Consider the following 25,880-nt stretch of genomic DNA (forward strand, 5'->3'; position numbering starts at 1 on the left):
CGTCTATGCTGTTCTCAGGGTCATTTCCGAATGCTTTTTGAGATTATTCCGAAAGTAACTCGCGATCATCTCTGAACCGTTTCGGTATTATTTCTGAGATTTTTTCGGGATTAAAAAACTTTTCAGTATTGTTTTAGGGATCACTTGGGAACATTTCGAATTTAAGACTGAGATTGTTTTCGATTACAATCTATACCATTTGTTTTGTGGATTATTTGCGATCATTGCGGAATTGTATTTGGGATCAGTTCGGGATAATTTTAGAACCATTTCAGCATTGGCTTAGGTAACATTTCGGGATAATGGACCATTTCGAAATGGTTCTTGAATCGTTTTCGGGATCAATTCGTATATATTTCAGCAGTTTTCGGTAACATTTGGGCCAAATCTGAGCTTTTTCAGGATTGTTTTTTAATTGATTTCGGGATAACTTAAAGAGGATATGTGAACTATCTTCAGAAGTAATTTGCGACCATTTTAAAATTACTTTTTCGGGAGAAATCCCATGTCGGATCATTTTGGAATAATATCGGGGCAGTTTCTTATTTTTTTGTCGATATTATATTGGAATTTCTATAATTTTACGATTGTATTCGGGATCATTTCGGAACAATTTACATCAATTTGATAGTAATTATAATACTTTGAATAGATGTACCTCAGAGGGCCAAACCAAACCAACTAAGTTTCAGGCCTATTTGTTGTTGCCAGCGTACTATCTCTATACTACAGTCGTCTAATACCACTAGTGATCAACTAATCAATTACCAAGGGGAATGCTTTTACCAACTCTACCCAAACTACTTATACCTCGATCTATTTGGTTTCTATATCGAATATCATAGTGAATATATACAAAATTACCACAATTGAAAAATAATCAAAAAGTTTCTAGGAACAGAAAACCACAAAACACAAAGCTTAGTATAATGCGGATACTGATCGGCATTCTCCCACATGTCAACCATTCACTTCAGAAATTGCGCGTCACAATTACATACCAGAAATTAAAATTGGAATCAGTATCAAACAAACTAAAATGCGAGCATGCCCGTACTTCGTTTTTGCACATTACTTTTAAATGTACGTTTTCGCGTATTTTCATTCATATGCGCACAAATGCACAACATTTATTTTCGGAATTTAAACTTTTTAGTCCGAAAGAAATTATTAAATCCGGACTTTTATTTTTTGATTTATTTCTTTTCTATGACAAATTATTTGCAAGAACTTGCAAATGCCCATATAGTTTTAAGATCTAGACATTTAGAAGAATCTATTGGTAAATTTGTTTTGTTGGATGAGCCGTTCCATAGTTATAGGGCCGGACTTTTATTTGTCCTTAAACAATAAAAATCCGGATTTAACTTTTATTTTCGGACTTCTAAAATAAAAATTCCTCTTTTACTTTTATTTATCGATATTTTTTAAAAAAGTCCGAAAATTAAAAGAATGCATGATTCGTCAAGAAAATGCTATGGATCCCATAAGTGAAAGTTTAGTTTGTCTAGGACAATTTTTTGACCCGGACATTTTCGGCTCAAAAAAATGAAATTATTAAAATGGGTGCCTGGGTCCATTTTCACTTTTAACCACTGTGAGTATAATAGCGCATACTCATAGATAAGGGCAGTGTGTGTTTCAAAAGCTTTAATAGCTATGCCTTTGTCGACACTTACAATCTTTTTGAATGAGTAACAAACGAAAGTCCAAATGTATGGTACATCATACTTCAGACACATATTATCTATGTGTTTTTTTACGCGCATATACATATGCACGTAAAATTTATGTTTACTGCTTAGTGCATGACTTTATCTGCACTTATGAAAATTTTGCGCATAAAATTAGTACCCAAAAAGGTTTGTGTATCCACTATTCCTCCATAAGCTACTACGATTGCCGCGATTGGGCGATTGTCTATAATATTTTTTTTTTGTCGCAAACCTAGATGTATATGCAAGTAAAAAAAACACGACCATTGTCGATTAATCTAAAGTAGCTAAGGTCGAATTAAGTTAAAATTTCTTATTTAATTGCCCTAATGGGTTGTATGAGTATTTTATAGCAAATAATCGTTAAGTTAATTAGCGTTCTATCTTCCAAGTGTTTTATTGAATCAATTGGGTTGGAAGTAATTAAAAGAAAAATACCTGCATATTTGTACTGTTGATTAGATGTAATTTATACAAATACATATGATGGGGTATACAGACGGCACATTAATCCAGATTAACGTCAAAATCTAGATTAACTCCTGATTTTTAAAAACTGTATTGTGCATAATGTGTGAAAATCTAAATTTATCATTATATTATTTCTAATTGCACTTCGCTCTTATTTGGAATCCAAATCTATAAATAAATGTTTGGTTGTAAAGATGGAGATTCGGGCTATTAGCGAGCTTTGGCCAATTTTGGTCGTAGTGCCTTTTGTTTAGCTACATTTTATTAAAATAATTTGTTAAAAATAAACGATTGTGAGCACACAAAAAAATCTATTTATAATATGGCATTATTGTGGATATTTGCACTGCACTACTGGCAGTTGCTATCATACTCTAGATGGCAGCGCAAGTTGCAAGTTTTAATTGATTGATAGAAAAGCTGATTTCTGCTGATATTTGATAAGAGTGTTTTAGATTGGTTGCACAAGATGCACACGGGTCCGGCTCGTATTGACAAGTAAATACACGCAACTTCACTTAATTGTAAGGCATAAATATTTACGCACCTAAACATGTTAATCAGACCTATTCTAAATATTCGCGCGGAATTTTGTTCTCGCGGATTTTTTTATTCCCGTGGAAAAATTCCACAAATTCTTTTCTCCTAGGGAGAAGAATAATTGGGGAATAGGAATTTCGAATTTTCGAAGTCAGCTGTTTTTTCAACTGAAATTTCGTTGCGCATTTCTTATTTTGTTTAAAAAATTGTAAAGTTTAATTATTGTTGCCAATTTATTTGAAATTAAGAAATAAGGTATAAACAATGCACATTATCGCATTTCATGTGGTATTCACTGAAATGAGTAATGAATTGGTGCCACAGCAACATCAACAGAGGAGCATAAGAAGAAGACCGGCGGGATATCACAGATCCGCCGGAGTTGCCTGCATTCATTCTGCAAAGCAATTTTCTGGCGGCCAAGTCGAGTAGAGTTCGCCTTTCGCCATATGCCAAAATCTATTTAAGCCTTCTTAAAAAATCCTTGCGCAATTTCTGGATGGCTGCATCAAATATGCGAAGAGCTCTTCCGTTGCTTATGATATATTTTTCGACTTAAAATAAAGAATATTGTGGTTGTTGTTGTTGTTGTATTAAGAGTGAGAATATTGTGGTAGAATGTAAATACAGAATTTAGCACAAATTTGTACAAATAAGTGTTCTTTCTTAAAAGAACCAATTTCCTTTAACTATTTTGATGCATTCCCTCTCCCTCACATTCATAATACCTGCTTTTCTCCCATAACCGGTTTCCGCTTTTTCGAACATTGTTCAGAATAGGAGGAAAGGGAGAAGTGAAAAAACTCACAAGGAATTTTTATTTAGAATACGAGGAATGGGAGAAGGGAAAAAACTCGCACGGAATTTTCGTTTAGAATTGGGCTGAATATGTTGTTTTAAAACAATATGTATTCTAGCATTTCGAAAATACTGTATTTACTTATGAAAAGCATAAACAAAAATTGTTCTTCAAAAGTTTCGTTTCTAGCACATCATTAGCATTGCGTATTTTGAAATTATGCATTTCATTAGTGAGAAGTTCGAAAAAAATGTTGAAATATATTTTAACACAAATGTTGAAATTGCTGCAAATGTTTTGAAAAGCTTAACAAAACAAATTCATTATAAACTGGCGCTAATCACACGCCGCACAAACTCAAATTAGGTTAGACTAGGTCAGAACTGGTTAAGCTGTGGGATATTATGGATAAACATAAACATAGAAAAAAAAGGTGAACGAAAATAGAAATGGGAGCAATGGAACATTAGCAAATATTTATTTAACTTTAGCTAGTCTAAAATATTCAATTTTCTAGAGCTTTAGTGAAATTGATTTTTAAATCATTAGGATATTAAAATCTGTTTCGCATTTGTTTTGACTTAGTACTTAAGGTAAGAAACTTAAAGAAATATTTACTGCATGCAATCGATATAGCCACAATCCGTGATCGTGGAAGGAAAACAAGGATCTTCATAGCAAAGTCGGAGAGAAGTAAAAACGAGCTGACCAAACATTTCAAATATCAATTCTATCTTTTCAGCATCCGGGATGGCTCGTCTATCCCAAATTGTTTATTTGGTTTATCTCGAGTATTTCGGGTGCTGAGTGGAATATCACCCTATATCGACTGCCGTTTCGAAAACGCTCTATTTCAGAAAACGTGTGAGTAACGCCCTTTTTCATAATTTGCTTCAAAAACTTCCCATCTCAGAATTCGGTTGAAGTGCACCTTATCTCTGCTTTTTTCAACGCTCTATCTGTGCTCAATACATTCAATACATTTTAACACTAGCTGGCGTGGTTATGAGTTTACGAAAAAAATTCTGAGATAGGGCGTTCTTCAACCGGATTCTGAGATCGAGCGTTTTTGAAAGAAATTACATATAATATTAAATTTTATTATAAACGGCAGCAGAGACAGGGTGTTATTCCACTCAGCATACGATTTCTGCTCCACTAGAATGAGATCCAACGCATTTTTTACACCTACCATTGGTTTGATCTTTAACGTTTCTGTGCCTAAAGTAAAATTTCTTACACTAGTTTTTAGCTATAATTTATTGTTATCGGCTCAATATTATCAAGCGTTAACAATTTCAAACTTTTCTTTTGTTGGATTTTGAGCTTATAAATATAAGGCAACAATTTTTATCTTTTTCCAAATTGGCCACAGTGAAGAATAAAAAATTTACGAGTTTCCTTTTGTTTACTTTCAGTTTAGACTTGCCAATGTATACTGAATTACTATCTGAAGTCTCGAAATGCATTTCAAAAAAGAGCTTAACACATTCGGCTTAATTGCGGGAATTCCCGTCATTCAAGTGCCCTTCAGTAAACCAACGACGGGAATTACCGCACATTTTGAATCGAATCTTTCAACCGCCAAAAACGGTTCACTTTTTAACACTGTATATTGGTAAAGTGTTAGACTACTGTCGATAAGAAGAAAACCACAATTCAACTAATTCTAATATGGGTAATCCCCGTTCAAAGTTTAAACGTACCAGTCATATATTTGCTTAGAAGAGCCTTCAATAAAACAAATTGCGGGAATTCCCGCGCAAAGTGCGAAGAAAGTTCATATGGTCATAGCGGGAATTCATGGCATAGTCCAGGAAATTGAAAAAAACTATTCAGTGGAAAAAAGCGGGAATTACCGCTCTTAATTTTTGTATGGAAAAATTAATTCATTCTCTCGCAACCTCCACTGAAATTAATTGAGGCCGAATGTGTTAAGCAACTTGGATTCTACAAACAAGTACTGCAATGGCTCATCTACTTGCAGGGTGTTATAACCATCCAACGAGCCTTCTAATCAACATATCTGAAACCTATTTAAATAGCTGTTCCTTTTTGTAATAACAATTTGCCTGGAATTACCTTTAAATAGCCTCAACAACATCATTGGAGAAGATTCAATCAAATTTTGAGAGATCCAAGGAAAAAGTAATGATGAATTATGGGGAGAAGAAGAAATTAGTTTGAAATGACCAACGATCATTATTTAAATTTTAAAGAAGGAGCTTTTGTCATGATAACGATGGAATTAAGAACGTTGAGGGGACGATCAGCCTATCTCGTACTCACTTATGAAAAACGGTCTGTTACAGGATCTTGTTCGATAACGCTTTATCGGTAAAATTAAATTTTCAGCTGAGAGAGCGTAGTTTTAAAACACATTTCGACAAAATAAGCACTTTGATCAATATTTAAGAAAGGACGTTTTGAAAAAAAAAAAAACCCTAAGGCCGAACAGTGAGATCGGTGCTATATAACTCGCTTGATCCTGACATGGACATAGAATAATCCACCAAAATCTTTAAATTTGAATGATCTCTAGCCAGATGCATACAACTTGAATCGAACACAATCAAATCGAACAAAAAAACTAAATTTTTCTAAAAGAATTACAAATTAACAATGAAATTTTATATTTGGTTGCAATAACAAAACAATAAAAGACAATATTTTTTTTTTTTGTTTTCAATTTGCATAAATAGCCTAAAACCATCGAATACTTTAGAAAATTTATTGATCGCAGATTAGCTGGTATGTACTTTTATGTATGTATGTTTATAAATATACATACATATTAAAATGTATGTATGAATGAAGGCAGTTGTCCCGCATTGTCTGTTCGATTTCAGCAATTTGAAGCGCGATTGCATGCAAAGACTGATTGCGATCGTGTATAAACGGAGATCAAACAAATCGTTGCGGCATCGGTGTATTTAAAAAATGCAAGTTTGACATTTACATATTGATTTCGTTTTTGTTACTGCTGGTCATTCGTGTTGTGATTCTTTGTTTACCAACCGATAAAAAACAATTAATTTAATTTATATTGCATAAGCGCGTAGTCTTAAATGTAACTATGATTTAATACATTGATCAGAGATGCACAACACCGGCAGAGCTTCGAATTCAAACGCAACTTTTTTTGTAGTAGTATGTGTGTAAAAGGAGATTGTATCCCTGCAAAAAATCATGCGATTAATCCCTAAAGAGATTGGTCGCCGATTGATCTGTTTTGTCTACATTTGGGCATAATTTATCCCCTTTAGTCGCGTTCGGTAACATTTGGGATTAGTCAGTTTGAAATCTATGTAGATCATTTTATGATATATTAAAAAAAAACGGCAACGAAATGAGTAAAATAAAAAATACTACAGGTGATTGAATCGAATTAATTTTAAAAAAGTTTAAAAAAATTTGTAGCATTAACGTAGTACCTGAATAAAATACAAATTATAAAAGACTGAATTTTTTTACTTGCTTATTTTAATATAAACCGGAATTGAAACTAAAACAATTTTAATTATTTTTTTTATTTTAAAATGGATTACATCGGTGAGTATCATTCTTATACCACTGGGGTTACAAATGCGACTGAACCCTATTTGAGTCCTTATTGAACCGAAAAGGGACTGTATTTAGTTGCTAACTAGTACAATTAAAACACTAGCTAGCTTACCGAATTTCATGGAAAGCAACAATAAAAAGTAATCGAGTTGAGTTGGCTAAGCGCTTTCATTTGAAACCGCTTAGGTAATTGTCGACCTGATTGATAGTGTTGTATAGTGTTGCATATTCAAAAATAGGGCACTATTGTGAACGAGCGAATGAAATGAACATACAAATGTGCAGATAAACAAAAATAACAATATAACAGCGTGGCGGCAGGGTGACATACATACAAACAAACACACGCATTTGATGTATTTTGTTTTTGTAATTCTCTGGTTGAGTGTCAAAAACATACTGCGCTAGAAGTAGAAATGTCATAGCAGCGAAAAAAAGTAACAATTAGCTGATAAAACTCCATCTGTATGGTTTTGGCATAATGAAACTGTTTAGCTAGTTGAAGCGTTTTCAAGCTCGCTTAAAAAAAATACACCTATATTGTATTGGTTGTGAAGTATAAGTGTTATTGTGAAGTTCTACTCCCAAAGTAAACTAAATAAAGACCATTTTGCATTATTGAATATTGGAGCTATTTATTCAACAGTTTAGCGATTCGAACGTTAGTAGCAGGTTTCCAATAAGTGGAGTTCCCCTAAATTCGTTACAATATGTTCCTACATGGGTACAAAGGGGATTGGTCCTATCGATCCCTTTCGGATATAAATGGGTACAATTAGTGTCCTCATGGGGTACGCTCAAACAAAAGGGAACAGTTCAACTCATAAAAAGAGATAAAAACTGGCATTGGTCGCATACTCCTTTGCGACTCATCCGGGATTCATCCTAGACTAATCGCATTTTTTGCAGGGATGAGTGAGTATAGAATTCACGCATGAGATGTTAGCTGTTTGAAAAACAAGCGAAACTAATGGCCGAGCCGCAACTAAGTTTTTCATATACTAGGTGCGTTCAACGCAATCTTATGCATGCCAGTAACAACGCCACAATCACGCAATATGTTGCGTTTGTAATTATAAAGAAACTTCAGACTTAACAATTGAAACTTATTTCATCTCTCCCATTCACATACAAAAGTTCATTATGCAAGCAAAATACTTACTAACGTATTTTGTCTCCTATTCATTGGTTAACATGCAGATTTTAATTGTGGAAAACGGTTGTAAAGTACCAAAGAGTGGGAAAAATAATTTCACTTGCAAAGTGTGAAAGCACCCCTAGCTAAAGCAATGTCGAATTCTTCTTCTTATGCTTTACTTGCAACAATAGTTGGCAGTTTGCTAGTTTTTATGTCAAATGGCGCCAGTGTCGCTCGATCTGTCGTTCTCCATAAAAATACATACGTGGAATCTACTCAGCATGCAAACAAACAAAAAACCGCTGTGATGGCTGAATGGTTATAGCAGCGGCGCCTAAACGTTGCCGATGAAGGAGTTTAGCAGTTCCCGAAATGGATCTATACAACAAGCTTTGGCAGTTGTCTAAATTTTTTCTTTCTTCTATTCTAATTTAAAAATTTTTTCAATTAAGAAAAAATTTATCATAACAATAATAATGATAAAAAATTATTGTTAGGCCTTGAGCTCGATTCGAACCCGCGATCTTAAAATCAGTAGGCCGATATAACAACAAAAATTTTCTTTTTATATTTTTGAATTTTAGTTCTTTTATTGATGTTGTAATTTATATGTATTAACATTTGTAGTACGATTTAATTTCTATATTTTAAACTAGATTTTATTTGTAATTTTTTAATTTATTTTTTTTTTACTTTTCAAATTTGTTTATTTTTTTTTCAGATTTCTTCTAACTTGTTTATTAATTTTTTTTTTATATTTAAAGTAATTTTAAATCTCTACTGAATTGTTTTTTTTTTATTTTTTAATATTTTTTTACAGTTGTTTTTAATTTTTTATGTTATATGGTTTTATTTTTCAGTTTTCGATTTATATTTTCCAGTTTAAGTTTGTTTTTTGATTTATAATTTTATATATGTTCGTATGTTGGTACATATATAGTATGTATGTATTTATTTCATTTCTAAATTTTAAAATAAGATTTTATTTTTAATTTATTGTTTTAACCTTTTCAACTTTTTTCTTGCTTTTTTATATTCGAAATTATTATTTATTGAATTGTTTTTTACAAATTTTCTTTTTGAATTTTTTTTACTGTTTTAGTTTCTTTCATAACTGTATTTACTTCATGTTATTTTGGTTAAATTCTTTAGTGTCCTTTTAATTTTTTAGTTTTAATTCATTTGTTCATTTTTTATATGTTCATTAATACATAGTATATATATCATTTATTAATTTTAAATTAGATTTTAATTGTAATTTTTAAATTTATTGTTCAAATTTTTTTGTTTATTTTTTCCCCTTTTTCTAACTTTTTTATATTCAAAGTTATTTTAAGTATATAAATAATTTTTTTATGAGGGCAGCCTGATTATCTTTTTAGAAATCTAAGTTTCTCTCGATCAGACAGAACTTGCAATCTTATTGTTCCATGGTATAGAAATCTCACATCATCTAGAACATTCTTTGTTAGTGCTGTAAAACTTTGGAACTCATTACCAAATAAAATTAAAAACTAACGCAATAGTAGACGCTTTAAATTGGCATTATTTGAATATTTGCAATAGCAGGAAAAAGTATATAACTGTTTCCCACAACTTAATTTTATTAATATTGTACAATTAAATTATCTATATAGTCAATCTATCCATACAATACATAAATGCATGTCTAGTATGATTTATATAAATTTTTCTTCTCCTTTCTTTTGCTGTCATAGCTCACTTTATAAAAAAAAAAAGCTTGTATAGTTAAGTAATTTATTATTATTATTTTGTAATCGTATTTTAACATATATATATACGTACTAGTTTTATTTCCAAATGTTGATGGACATTAAGAGACAATAGTCGGACTTGTACAAATTATTAAATAAATTGAATTGAATTGAATTGAATATCTACTGATTCGTTGTTTGAATTCTATGTTAGTCTTTTACAAAAGGATAACCTGCTTAGTCGAACATACTAAATACTTCGAAAATCTTTTATAACCCAGCAAATATGTATGTATATATGTAAGTGGAAATATATATATATGTACAGACATATGTACATACATATGTATGCAGCAATCACAATCAGACACCAAAAAATTGCTTCATAAATGTCTTTACAACAAACGCATATTTCAATGTAGTAGGTACATGAATTTACAAAAGCTGTAAGTAAACACTTTTAACACATCAATTAGAGTAAAAACAAAAAGAAACACAGGCTCGTTAATTGTTAATTAAATAAAACAATATCAACCAACTTGGTGTATGGCCTTTACACTACGAAGCAAAAAAAAAATACCGGGATGTTCATGTTAGCACTTTAAAAATATCCACCAAAAAAAGGAATGAAGAAAAATTCCATTATGAATTACAAAAATTGTTGTACACAAATTGATTGAACGACTTTTCGAGTATGGAAATAAACAGAACACAACAACACAATGCATAAAAACCGAACGCACGCCCCTTGCAGTTCATTAAGCGCATAGTAAAAAGTTAAAGGAAGAATTAAGAATTTACAATTTAGTGCACTCCAAAAATAAACTAAAAACACATTTGAGTGTAGTACGAAGCGATCGCATGCAGCTTTGCGATACCGTCAGACCGTGCATACCAAAGTTAACAAACAAACTAAACAGCGGAGGTGAGTTGCTCCCAGTTGAATGTGGTAGAGTTGGAGCTGAGGGCAGCAGCAGTACATACTTACATATGCCGGTAGTGTTCATACTGTGTTAGTGTGCTCTTAAGGGCTCCCCACATATACACACATGCAAACTAACTTTAGAGCAATTGATGATTGTTGCTGATCGTGTGTCGTTGGTGGAGCAGCAATGTGGGCCCCACATATATATATAAGTGTGGATAAATGTGTATAAATATACATATGAGTGAGAGCAGTTACGCTCCAATGTTATGATGTGAAGTCAATATAAAGTAGTGGATATTGAGAGTTTTTGTGTAAAAGTAAATCATATTCAATTAAAGCGAGATAATGCAAATACAGTAAACGTTCATGGAAATGTGAGCGACTCAAGGCTTAAGCAGACAAAAGTGTAGAAATCAAAGATTGTAAATTACTGTTATTGTTTAAAATTTAAACCAAAAAAAAAGAAGGAAGGCTAAGTTCGGGTGTAACCGAACATTACATACGCAGCTGAGAGCTTTGGAGACAAAATATGGGAAAATCACCATGTAGGAAAATGAGCCTACGGTAATCCTGGAATGTGTTTGTATGGCAAGGATATCAAATGGAATGTATTAAAGAGTACAGTAAAAGGGAGTGGGCCATAGTTCTATAGGTATACGCCTTTTCGATAAATCGCCATAAAGGTGGACCAGGGGTGACTATAGAATGTGTTTGTACGATATGGGCATCACATTAAAGGTATTAATGAGGGTTTTAAAAGGGAGTGGCCCTAAGTTGTATATGTGAAGGCGTTTTCGAGATATCGCCCAAAATGTGGACCAGGGTGACCCAGAACAACATCTGTCGGGTACCGCTAATTTATTTATATATGTAATACCGCGAACAGTATTCCCTCCATGATTCCAAGGGCTTTGATTTCGCCCTGCAGAACTTCCATTTTCTTCTACTTAATATGGTAGGTGTCACACCCATTTTACAAAGTTTTTTCCAAAGTTATATTTTGCGTCAAAAAACTAATCCAATCACCATGTTTCATCCCTTTTTTCGTATTTGGTATAAAATTATGCCATTTTTTTAATTTATCGAAATTTTCGATATCGAAAAAGTATGCGTGGTCATAGTCGGATTTCGCCCATTTTTAATACCAAGATAAAGTGAGTTCAGATAAATAAGTACGTGAACTAAGTTTAGTACAGATATATCGATTTTTGTTCAAGTTATCGTGTTAACGGCCGAGCGGAAGGACAGACGGTCGACTGTGTATAAAAACTGGGCTTGGCTTCAACCGATTTTACCCATTTTCACAGTTATCGTCATAGAATCTATGCTCTTATCAAATTTCACAAGGATTGGTGAATTTTTGTTCGACTAATGGCATTAAAAGTATTCTAGACAAATTAAATGACCATTTTAAAATTTTCTTTTATTTTTGTATTTTGTTGCACCATATCATTACTGGAGTTTAATCTTGAGATAATTTGCTTATATACTGTAAAGATATTCAATTTTTGTTAAAGCTTGACTTTAAAAATTTTTTCTTTTAAATTGGGCGTTTGTCACCCGATTTTGCTAATTTTTACTTATCACACATATAGTAACAGGAGTAACGCCAAATTTCATTATATCTTCAACGACTGCCAAATTACAGCTTGCAAAAATTTTAATTTACCTTATTTTAAAAGTGGGCTGTGCCACGCCCATTTTCCAAAATTTTACTAATTTTCTGCGTCATAAGGTCAACCTACCAAGTTTAGTCGCTTTATCCGTCTTTGGTAATGATATATCGCACTTTTTCGGTTTTTCGAAATTTTCGATATCGAAAAAGTGGGCGTGGTTATAGTCCGATTTCGTTCATTTTAAATAGCGAGATGAGTGCGCAGGAACTTACATACCAAATTTCATTAAGATACCTCAAAAATTTACTCAAGTTGTCGTGTTTACGGACAGACGGACGGACGGACATGGCTAAATGAATTTCTTTTTTCACTCAGACTCGATTGATATATAGAAGTATATATCTATCTCGATTAGTTTATGCCGTTACGGGGTACCGTTATGCGAACAAAATTAATATACTCTTTGAGCTCTGCTCAGTTGAGTATGAAAATGATACTGAAAGGGTCATGCCAGCTACATACACACATAAGAAATACACTAAGTTCCGTAATATATAGACTAGTTATGGATAAATAGTTGCCTTTTTAGAGTTTTTTATTTCGCTCAGAAGTTTACTCTATCAGCGCAGGACACTGTTTCCTCAAATTCGAATGCCCCTCATATTCTTGAGTGGCTTCGACTTCAACTCGTAGTCTATTATCTATCTCAAAGCCTTTAGAACAAACGAGGTTAGATCAAGCAGTCTGCAGGAGATTGCTGGTTTTTATATTTTTGCCCATAAATGGGAGCTTACTTCGATGAGAAATTTTTGGCCAGAAGCCAGTCTCGTAAAGTTGGGTGTACTTTAAGAGGATTAGGTCGTTTCTAATGGGAATTCATTGCGAAGGTACCCAGCTACCAATACGCTTGCAAATTTTTCAAATGTGCTAGAAGTTCTCTCACATCGATTCCTAAAACTGTTGTTCTTAGGTTCTCTGTTGTAAGCGATTAGATTTGTTATGTACTCTGTACGGGTAAGCTTGGGTTGAACCAGCAGTTTCGTGAGAACCTCTTATTGACTGAATCAGCCCACAGTGTTGAAAAAAGTTACCTCAAAAGCCAAACTGAAAAACTTTATCATGAACCAAGGCCTATGTTATAAAATAACTAAAACCGTTTGGAAAATACCACTTGCTGATCTATATCTGCTCCATCGTTTTCCTCATGCAAAAGAATTTGAGCCCACAGTCATATTTTCCTAGAGATAAGAGCAACTAGTCTACGCTCGTAAGACCTGCACATGATCTTCGACAATTTACAGCGCCGCGCTTGGTTCCTCGCCTTGCCGGCTTGATCGATCATGTGGAACTTTCGCATTTCCAATCATTTTGCTGCTCGAGCTTCTACAAAAAAGCCTACCACAAAGGCGACATTTAACTGTGATTGAAAAACTGTTTTGAATACAGTTTAATAAACTAAGATTAAGCTAAGTTCAACCAGCTACTAAAAAAACGAGCCAAAAGTTTGAACTTTGAAGTATAAATTTTTGTTTATAAAATTCCATACGATATTGAACAGTGTACATAATTCAATGGCACTACATTGTAGCTGGCATATAATGAGACAGTGCTTCAATCAATATTGCTGCAGTTGTTGGCTACTGTGCATGCAGTGCGTAGGAATCAACAACAACAAACTCCAGCAATAATGGGAACTGCTGAGGTGCAGAAAGAGAATTGTGTTTTTGTGTTGGCGTAACACAGCAGATTTTCTTTGTTGATGGATGCCATATCGAAGCAAAATATTTTGCTTAATAAAATTCCATAGTATACGCATTGGTATAAGAGATACGAGGGCTAACTATATCGGAGCAAAAAGTTATCTAACGCCAGATCCTTCAAATTTTGAGAAAACTGAATTGTTCTCTGCTGTTTTGTAGAGAATTACTATCGTTCAGTTTTGTTATCAGCTTGCTATCTTTTTTTTATTAGATTGTGACCGTCTTCCTGTTGGTTTCTTATCGGCTTTGTGTGGATGGGTTACACATGTGACATGTGTCATCTTATTGATGTTTTATAGGTATGTTTCATAACAAACCGATAAGAAATCGATAACATGCCGATGAAAAATTGGCAAACACTCCTAGAATAAATCGATAACTTTTTGATAACAAATCGATTTATTTTATGTAACAAAATCGTTACCTGCCGATAACAAGTTGGAAACATTCCGATAGCACATCTATTAGTTTCTGAACACAAACTGATGTCCTCTCGAAACATATCGATAACTTTTCCCTAACTTTTTGATAATAAATCTAGTTTTTTGATAACCCTTTGGTAGGTTAGGTTAAGTTAAGAGGGCGTGCATGGGTATTACCCACACTTCCATTGTGAGTGCCCTGAGTATGTCCAGGGTGGCGACACATTCGTATAACCTTACCATACTACCATACAACCATTACCTACTAGTGGTCCTCAACGACCCACTTGCTTTCCCTGATGAACCCAAGTAGAAGCGAGACGTCCACCTTCCCAACCTCAGCCAGGCTGTCGAAGAACCGTGCGTCCAGAAATCTGAATCTTTGAAGCCCCGCACATCTGCAGAGAAACTGGTAGATCGACAACTCTTTCTCCTCATCCTGACAGCTTCTGCAGAGGGTGCTTGTTAGTATTCGCCACCGTCGGAGCGTTGGTGCGATGCGACGTGTGACGACACCCGTAAGTACCCTCATCGCAGCTTTGTTCAGTTTGAGAAGGAAACTGGTGCCTTTACTATCCAAGCATAGCCATAAGGACCTTGTGACTTCGAAGTCAACCCTATTGGTCCATAGCAAGTCCGTTGTCCTGTTCTCATATTCGTCGATTCTCCCTAGGAGATAACTCAGCGGCGGTCGGACGGAGCTGTCCACCTCACTTATGTCTAAGTAGGAACCTTTCCTAGCCATCTCATCCGCGAGCTCATTCCCTTCAATGCCGCTGTGCCCAGGGACCCAGCAAAGGAAGACATTGAGATGACTTATAGAAGCCGGAGAGGCTCTACACCTCCGCCTGATTTTATCATGTTGGACTCTAATGCCCTTAAAGCGGCTTAGCTGTCAACAAGGATTGTTACGTCGGTGTTGGAGACCGCACTATCTTGGAGCAGCTTTGCCGCTCTATCTATAGCATAGACCTCGTCTTGGAATACAATGCATGCGTCAGGAAGTCGGAATAATTGGCTTAACTGTAGATGTGTTGAGTACATCCGGTTCCCTTTTTCATTTTCGAACCGTCAGTGTTGATAGTAATGCCCCTGCCAGTGTCTAGGCCTTCTTCCCATTCCTTGGAGAATATCGTATGTTCTGAACCTGGAAGTCCAAAACGGCTGTGATGTGGTCGGTTTTGGGTGTTAGGTCAGTTAGGTCATATTTAGTATTCCGATTAATAGTCCCTTCGTCATGTCGTCTAGAATCGTCGCTTGTCCGTGCTTAGCTGATCTCCACATGTTGGAAACTCCTAGTCGTAGAGCTCCTCTTGCGGCTAATCCCTGCACTAAGACTTGTAGAGGCGTCAACTGAAAGATTACATTTAGGTTCGCTGCTCACGGCGCCTGACTTTCCCAGGCATGCAAGCCCTTGTACCTTCCCGACCCTCTGTTGATTACTATTTTTGTCTAGCGCCTTCCACCAGACCAGAGCTCCATATGTTAGTATGGGTCGAATGACTGTACATGCCATTAAGGACATGTAGTACCAGTCCCTAGTTTCGTCCAAAAGCCATTTTGCAGGTGAAGTATGCATCTCAATATTCCTTTTCCAGCTTAATTTGGAATCGAGTATTATGACAAGATATTTGGCTTCCGAAGATAGGTTTAACGTTGTGCCGTTTATCCGCGATAAGTTAAAGGATGGTACCTTTGTCGTTCTCGTGAACAGGACAAGTTCGGTTTTTGTTGTGTTTACCCCCAGCCCATTTTGCCTTGCCCATCGCAAAATGTCGCAAAGTGCCGTTTCCATGAGATCGCTGATTGTTTGGCAAGAATTTGCCTGTGATCAGATTGACTAAGTCGTCGGCGTAAGTGTCTACTTTTCTTCCTTTTCTCCTAAAGATTTCTAGAATTTCATTGACCACCAGTATCCAGAGAAGGGGCGATAGCACCCCGCCTTGGGGTCATTTTCCAATAGAACCAGTTCCTAAAGTTGCGTTGACGACCCTACTCCTAAGCATAGAATCGATCCATACAACTATAGAGCTTTCGGTTCCATATCGTGTAAGAGCCTTGCAGATGGCATCCATCTGCACGTTGTTGAAAGCGCCCTCAATGTCTAGGGAAGTTGCTAACGAATATTCCTTGCAATTCACCTTTTGATAACCGATTACTATTCGTTAGCAAACCGATAACTCGTCGATTGAAAATCGATTTAATTTGATTTAGTTTGATTTAATTTTATTTCTTTTTCTTTAAAGTTTATATTTTTTTTTGCATATTTTATTTTGTTTTACGTGGTTTGATTTAAAGTAAGTATTTTATCTTTTTTATTTTATATTACTTTATTTCATTCCATTTCTTTTTGTATATTATCTTCTTTTATTTTATTTTTATTTTTTTATTTTATTTATTTTTTTTATTTTATTTTATTTATTTTATTTTATTTTATTTTATTTTATTTATTTTTTTTATTTCATTTTATTGTATTGCATAAATGCAATTAATTTTCTAATTTTTAAAACTTTAATTTAATTTTCTTTTATTTTACATTACTTTATTTTATGTTTTGTTTTACTTAACTTTATATTATTTTTATTTATTTTACTTTTTGTAGTTTATTTTATGCTGGATTGTATTTAATTGCACTTTGTTTTTTTTTTTATTTTATTTTATTTCATTTATTTTTTTTTTTACTTTATTTCATTTAATATAACTTTTTTATTTTAGTCTTTTTTATTTTATTTTATTTTTTTAGTTGATTTTGTGCTTGATTTTATTTTATTTTATTTTAATTTATTTTATTTTATTTTATTTTATTCAACTTTAGTTTATTTTATTTTATTTTGTCTTACATTACTTTATTTTATTTTTTTCATTTATTTTTATTTTACTTTATTTCATTTAATTTAATTAACAATTGTTTTTGTTTTTATCTAATGATAATTATTGTTATTTTTTAATTTTTCTAAATTTGCCTAAGCGTACTGATGATGAAGGCTTAGCACCCTTCGAAATGGATCTATCTGCGCAGCTATGGCAGGTTGTCTGAAAAATTTTCTACTTACTATTCCAAAAACAAAATACAATTCTTCAAATTTAGAAAAATTAAAAAAAGAACAATAATTATCATTGGAAAAAAATTATTGTTCTGTCCTTGAGCTCGAATCGAACCTTGAATCATTAATTTAATTAATTTTTTCTTTTTTTATTTTATTTCATTGCATTCGATTTTTTATTTCATTTTCTTTTCTTTTATTTTACTTTCTTTGATTTGATTGTACTTTATTACATTTCATTTTATATTTTATTTTATTTATTTCTTTTGCTTTTTTTTCTATTTCACTTTATTTTATTTTATTTATTTATTTTTTATTTCACTTTATTTTTGTTTTATTTTATTTGATTTTATATTTTAGTTTATTTTTTTTTAACAACCAAATAATGTACAAAGATGTTACAACCAATAAAACCCTAAAAATAAACATATTTCAACTTGACCCAAAAGCTTTGTTTTTGTAAACACATTGGGTATCATACTAGTCATTTTATCTCTATTTATTTCCAACAATATAGCAGTGTATACATCTCTGCGTGCACTTTCGTACACACAAATTGTGTACATGTTCAACGACTTTAATTTATATGAAACAATCAAACAAAGACCACGCTTACGCTTACGTTTACACCTCACGATTGCATTCAGAATGCCCCCAAACCGTGAGCCAAGACGTTTTCAAATCAAAAAGTAGTTAAATCAAGAAAAAACGATAACAATGTGTAAACAATTTTATTAAATGTATAAAAGGAGATGGAAAATAATCAAAGCTATTGAATAAAATCGATAAATTGATAAGAAACTCGTTGGAATCAATAAAAAATAGAGAAAATTCTCGATATGATCGCGTTGAATTTATAGAACCCACAGCAAATGTTGTTTAAATAACAATTCATGGGTGTGCGTGTGACCACACCTTTACATAAACAAAAAAAGAATTGATTACCTGCTGCGTTTGCTTATGCAATCACTTAATTTATTTTGTCAGTATTGATGACTCTATCGCATTACATATAAGTAATGTGTAAATATTCTCTTGCTCATAGTTTAATTAATAATAGAGCTATTAGGACAGCAGCAAAAACGAACGAAACGAAAGAATTCGTCATGCCAAGCCTTCAAACAAATATTTAATGAACTTTTAAAGGGATTTTTCTTGTATAAAGTTTTGGAGCTTGTGCAGAAGTCTCATGTAGATTTGTACATATTAAACTGATTTATTATGATTATAACTGTTAAGTGGCAGTAAAGAGAAATAAAATTAGACGTACACAAAGCTTGCTAGGCTTTACTGGTTTTTTATTGGTTTTTAACCATGTAAACAAATGAAAACAAGTAAGGATGGGGCTATCTTCGACTGTGGTGAACTTTGAAGGTTCCAGCTTTTAAAATGAGGCAGAAATTACGAAAAGTTTCTTATCCGAACAATCGGTTGCATGGGATACATACTGTGACGAATATTAGTATCACTAAGCTATACTGGCGGCCACCGTGGTGTGATGGTAGCGTGCATCGCCTACCACACCGTATGGTCTGGGTTCACACCCCGGGCAAAGCAACATCAAAATTTTAGAAATAAGGTTTTTCAATTAGAAGAAAATTCTCCTAATCGGGGTCGCCCCGCATGTCACATATACACACGCATATGGCAATAACTACAAATATACATGTATATGGCTGGTAACCAAGCATGAAGTACACGAAATTACTAGACCTTAGGAGAAATGGGTGAACGAGGAAGCCGAGAGTATAAAAGCAGCGCAAGTTGAGGCATGACTAAACAGTTTGATTTAACCACGCAATTAGTTGTGAAGTAGAGTTATTGTGAAGTACTCTCAATAAAGACCATTTTGCATTATTGAATATTGGAGTTATTTATTCAATAGTTTCACTAAATTCGTTACAATACCATATATAGGACCGATCTCTGATATTTTCAGACAACAATATATGCTATATACATATATGCATTTGGTGAAATTTGAAGCTTCAATCTGATAAATTGAGGAAGATATGATAAAAATCCTCTTTTCTGAAAAATCTGTTGTATGGGGGATATATGTATGCTATAGTGGTCTGATCCGACCGGCTCCGACAAATGTTTAATCGGACACCTAAATATACCCGCTCACCAAATTTTATCAAGATATCTCATTGAGGGACTAGTTTCCATATAAACAAACAGACGGGCATGGCTTAATCAACTCAGCACTTCATCGTGATCATTTCGGTATACTTATTGGTGGGCCTATCTATTTTCCTTTAAGAACATACAATTTTGAGATTCGTGACAAAGTTAATATACCATTTCATTTTCATGAAAGGTATAAAAAAGCAAATTAGGTTTTTTTTTCTACGCACCAGCTAACAAAAAAACTAAGGAGAGCCAAGTGATTAGCTGCCTCATAACTCCCTCTGCTGGCAGCACAATCCTCACTGTCGACGACAATTGTTCTATCGATAATAAGCCGATTATAAAATCATATGGGTTGTTACCAATAAGAAGCCAGCGAAGTTCACACATGGTATGCTGGATTCTATATGAAATATTCTCGAGCGTATTATTAGTGAGCATCTGCAGCAGACCCTGGAAAGCTCAGTTGGCTTGTCAAACAGTCAGTTTGGCTTTCGTAAATCAAGTTCCACGATAGATGCAATACAAACAGTTGGTAATATAGCCACATGAAGCCATAACTGAAGGTCAATGCACTGATTTACTTTGGATATTAGAAATGCTGTTAATACGCGAACTGGATGCAGATAATAACAGCGCTACGAAACTGTGACACACCTGCTTACCTGCTCAAAATAATTGGTAGCTATTTTAGCGACAGAGTACTCCTCTTTGATGCGGTTGAGGGACCAAGAAAGCACAGCAACACGGGCGGTGCCCATCCGGGATCTGTTCTAGGGCCTACGCTATGGTATGATCTTGTCGTAGTAGTTGTGACCAAGAAATGGGATCTGCTCCAAGCATTATATAATGACGACATAGGAAGTATAAAGGAATGGCTGACGAACATGAGGCTTTGAATTGGCTAGGAATAAGACAGAAGTGGTTTTGGTGAGCACAAAGCGTACTGTGAATGAGTCAGTCCTAAGCATAGGAGATTATCAAATAAATTCAAAGCCTTTTTTGAAATATTTAGGAGTAAACATTTAAACAAAACTAACTTTTAAGGAGCCCTCCAGGACGGTGGAAGAGAAAGTTTCTGCAGATAGTGCAGCCCTAACGTGCATAATGTCTGCGGTCCAGACGAAGCTACTCATCAGCTATTATCGAATGTAACCAGCTCGATTGTATTATATGAGTCACCAGTATGACACCGATTTAAAACTATCCACCAAAAAGATATTCTAACAGCCTACACAGAACTACTGTCTAGTCGAATGACCGATCTGTATGGCATTGGAGTAGGCCGACCATCTGAAGATGTCAAGTAAAGCGCAAGGTCACGAACAATAGTTAGGTGGCAAGAACGGTGGGAAGAATCGAGAAAAGGGCGCTGTACATTAATGTTAGCTCGAAATAAAGTAGAATGGTACGAGCGGAAGCACGGCCAACTAAACTACCACCTCACGCAGCTATTGAGTCGAGCTAGTACCTGCATCCAGCAAAGGACCATCAACATCGATAACACTCCCCAAGGCCTTCGGGGAATCCTTATCACTACAACAACAACAACATTGAGTGGGCACGGCGGTTTTAAGGAGTATCTGCATAAGAGCAGAATAGAGGAGGGTCCTTCCTGTACACACTGTTCCACCGAATTAGAAACCACAAAACACAATGTTTCATTGTCCTCGTTTCTATGGCGAAAGACTTTTGGTACACAGAGTTTTTCGAGAGAAGCCTTCCATAAGGATGTTAGTTTCTCTTATGTGCAGCAACTTATGTATATTGTTGGACTGCTGTGAGCAAAATAGCGTGATGTGATGACGTGATTAATGCATGCCGAAAGAAAGCTCAAAGGAATTCGCATGCGAAGCAGTCACAGCAAAATCGGTTCGACTTTGCGACTACTTGATACTCACGCGTTTTTTGTATGAGATACGTCAGTTCTTCAGTTAGTATTCTTCGCTTTCCCGAAGATTACTAAATTGTAGACACGTGGTTAACGATTAAACGGAAAGTTATGCTGAACGTTTTCACATGGCGGAACTAGAAACAGGTGACTGCCGGAAATCAGCTGATTGGTACTTTTTTTATATGATTTAACACTTCAACTTCCGGCGCAGTACGATTTTGACATTAGTCCATCGATTTACAAAAACAAGGCACATGGAATTTTTAGTTATGTTCGTACATATGTATGTCACCGTGTTGCCGCCTTGTTTGATTCTGCCATGGTTGCTCAAGTTGTCCAGAGCGTATGATCGAGTAGAGCTTGAGCACTGTCGTGCAACATAGGGTCTGGTTACAATAAACACGGCGGCCACAGACTACAACCACAAAAAGCAAAGCTTGACCGAAGCATCAGCTTCTTGATTACTTTGGATGCGTTAGCCACAAGTATAAATTATAACCAACGGTAGCGCAAAAATTTGGAGCAAATTATTCATTACCTATGTTTAAAAAGGCCCGAAAGAATTATTTCTGCTTATATTATCTGTAGTTTACTTCTCCTTTAGTTTTTATCGAAAAAATTAAAAGGACGCCACTCTCTATCGCTATACAAAAATATATTTAGGTTTAATCTGGCTACGACGGCATTCGTAATTGATTGTCGTGATGCTGTGCTGCGCTTAAAATAACGATCCTCATAAAAACATGTGTAAAAATAATTTGACAGATGCCCGCTTTGTTGCGGCCGTCGTGAATGTAATCAGGCCTATACATATATGCGAAATATATCTATGCAAGTAAAAAAATACACATTCGCACTCTTGCGTATGCAATTCCGGCGCTGGCCGCCGCCGTGTGATGGTACCATGCTCTGCCTACCACACCGAAGATCCCGCGTAAAGCAAAATTAAACTTTTAGAAGATCTTTCAATAATGAAAAAGTTTTTCTAAGCGGGCCGCTCGCTTGGCAAGCACTCCGAGTATATTTCTGCCATGAAAAACTCTCCGTGAAAACTCATCTGTCTTGCAAATGCCTTTCGGAGCCGGCATAAAACAATTAGGTCCCGTCGCACCAATTTGTAGGAAACAAAAGAAGCTCGGCCTAAAATCTCTTCGGAGGTTATCGCGCCTTACATTTATTTTTTTTTTTTTTTTTTTTTTTTTTGCTTTTTATACCCAGCTGTACTTGTATAACATTGATTGGATAACGGTTGGTTGTACATGTACATGGGGCAATTACAAGGTGACTGACGTTGGCAACTTCTCTTTCTAATCCGCCATCTTGAACTCCCACTCTGAAACTCAATTTGCCTCTTTGCGAAACTACTTTTTCATTCAGAGGAAAAATTGTAGTAAAAACCATTCAAATCAATTTTCCTGGAAAAGTATGCGAAGACATCACTTTTTTCTCCAATTCTATTTTGAGTTGACTTATATAACTCAAATGCGTAAAATTTTTTATATAAAACATTTTATATTAAACGAAATTGTTTGAATTTTATTATTTCCGTCGAAAATAATGGCAAGATGTTTTCTAACAATAATTCTAATACATGTTTCAACTATTTTATGTTTCTGCTTAACTGCTGTTTCAGGATGCACGTTTTGCAGCTCAATAGCAAGGGATGACTTTGGCTATGATGAGATAGTGACCCGTTTTGATATTGATTCTCGAATCCTGCGCATATCAAAAAGAATTAAAGCATGTGCCTTCCGCGTGTCGCGACATGGTCGATCTGGCTGCGTTATTTTATATGTCTGATGTTTGGCGGCGCAGATTAACACAACATTCAAGAACAATGTACACATTTCACCTCATTATAGCGAAACATTCAAATAGAGCCATGAATCACACTATCTGCACCAGAACAATTTCTTTCATGCACACTGCAATAAACATCGCATGATGCTGCTTCCATCGCACCCTTTAATAATTCTTTAATTAACTTCAATGTGTTTTTATGTAGCAGTTGCCTATGCAGCTCAAAACTAAAAAGTGTTAAAGCTCATACAAGTCATCACTATACCTCTTTCGATGTTGTAGCGATAAGGACGCTCCCCGAAGGCCTTGGGGAGTGTTATGGAGTTGCTGGTCCTTTGCCGGATGCAGATCCGGTACGTTCCAGTACCACCTCGGGAACGATTTGTTATGAGCACATGGGACCTTCTAGGCCATTCCGCCCTCCCATCCCCTAGATCTATGAGGAGTTCGGGGTCGCCAGAGCCTGGGCTGTTAATGAAACAGGATTCACCACGTATAGGTGAGGTTGACAATTGGGTTTGGAGAAGCTATATATTACGCTGGCAACCCCTTGAAAGGGTTGTGCTACACAACCCCTTGAATCTATTTGGTATTTTAGTCGCCTCATACGACAGGCATACCTACCGCGGGTATATTCTAACCCCCTATCCCGCTGGATTATCCTTCGACACTCGCCGTCGGCATCACGTGCCCGACTATAAACCTTCCGGAAAACTTCTCTCAACACTCCAAGAGTGACTTGTACAGAGTGATTTTTGTTCGTCGGGATAGGACTTTACTTTTCAGTTGCCTACTCAGTTCAAAGTAGCACTTGTTTGCTGAGGCATTTTCCGATTGATTTCTAATCTGACATTGTTTTTTCTGTTAATGCTGGTTTCAAAATAGACGAAATCCTTTACAGTGTCGAAATTATACCCGTCAACAGTAACGTGGCTGTCAAGGTGCAAATGGGCAGATTCTTTCTTGGGTGACAGCAAGTACTTCGTATTGTCTTCATTTACCGCGAGAACCAATCCGTTAAGTAAAAAAAGAAAACAATTGTTTCTAAAGTACTTTGAGCTGGCTTCCACAATATCGTTATGGTAAACAAGCCTATATATGGCGGCAGTCGCAGTGACCTATATTCACTTTTTATTTTTATAAGCAAACGACAAGATATTAGTTTCGTTACTATTTTGGATTAAGTGCTTTGCTATAAAAAGTACTCGATTTAATACTGTTTCACAAAGCGGCCTATTCTGTTCTTCCCCTTTCTCTCATCATTCGTATTAATTGGGAGCTTTCAAAATGAGCTGTCACTACATAGACCACCTTGTCGTTATTACATCATGGTACATGTATAAAGGAATCGAGATAAATATAGACTTCCATTTATCGAAATCATCAGTTTCGGAAAAAAAAATTTATTAAACCATGTCCGTCTGTCCCTCCGTTAACACGACAGCTTGAGTAAATATTGAAATATCTTCAGCAAATTATACGGGCCGGACCCAGACTAGATTGGTATTGAAAGTGATCGAAATGGGACGAGACGATAACCACGCCCACTTTTTCGATATCAAAAATTTAGAAAAATAGAAAAATGAGAGGATTCAAAAATTATTTTGGAATATAGGCGTGGCACCACCCACATTTAGAAGAAGAAAATTTGGAAGTTTAGCAAGCCGTAAGCCAGGAAGGCCGCGGTAGCCTTGTACTGCTGCAGAGGGGCTATCGGAAAGATATGGGGACTCTCGCCAGGAGTAGTACACTGGCTTTATGAGATGGTGGTCAAACCAAGTCTGCTCTATGGGATGCTGGTCTTGTGGAAAGCACTGGACACGGCGAGCAAAATGTTAATGTCAGTGCAACGGACGGCGCTGATTGGTTTCAGTGGCGCTCTCAGAGCAACACCTATGTACCTTGACACTGAACGTCATGCTGAACATATATCCAGTAGATATCGCGGGAAAGGCGGCCGCGGCCCGGTGTTGTGGTTGTTGTTGTTGTTGTACGGATAAGGTTTCTCCCCGAAGGCTTTGGGGGTGTGATGTGGGCTATGGGCTTTCTGACTGCGGACACTCTAGCCTTCTTACCAGTTTCGACTTTATCCCGGACAGGACGGACTATTGTATGCCGATAACTGCTCCCTATACAACCTTCACCCCAGTCATTCCCCCGAGAGAGGGGTAGGGAAGAGGAATTATCTGGGGCATGGGACTGGTTAACTTGTTTGTTGTTGTTGGTGGGTGATCTTTTATCAAGAGCTAAATGTTAGCCGCAAGTTTACGTTGGCTGATCACTGCAGTGTATTCCAAGCGGAAGTTGCTGCGATTAAGGATGCGGTGGATGAAATGGTATC

At 35.4% G+C, this 25,880-nt stretch overlaps 1 protein-coding gene across 6 annotated transcripts in view; it reads right to left on the reverse strand.

Moving 5' to 3' along the window:
• The window catches only part of Mhcl (Myosin heavy chain-like), a 373,469-nt gene that overhangs the window by 249,414 nt on the left and 98,175 nt on the right, over window positions 1–25,880 (reverse strand). For 2 of the 6 annotated variants that reach the window (XM_067784401.1, XM_067784391.1), the window contains exon 1: window positions 10,744–25,011. The exons of the other annotated variants lie outside the window; for them this stretch is intronic. The gene's annotated coding sequence lies outside the window, so the exon portion shown is untranslated. Of the gene's footprint in view, window positions 1–10,743; window positions 25,012–25,880 lie in introns of those variants that run through there. 6 annotated transcript variants of the gene reach the window in all.

This window comes from Eurosta solidaginis, chromosome 1, assembly GCF_040869045.1.
Source record: "Eurosta solidaginis isolate ZX-2024a chromosome 1, ASM4086904v1, whole genome shotgun sequence".
NCBI lineage: Eukaryota > Metazoa > Arthropoda > Insecta > Diptera > Tephritidae > Eurosta > Eurosta solidaginis.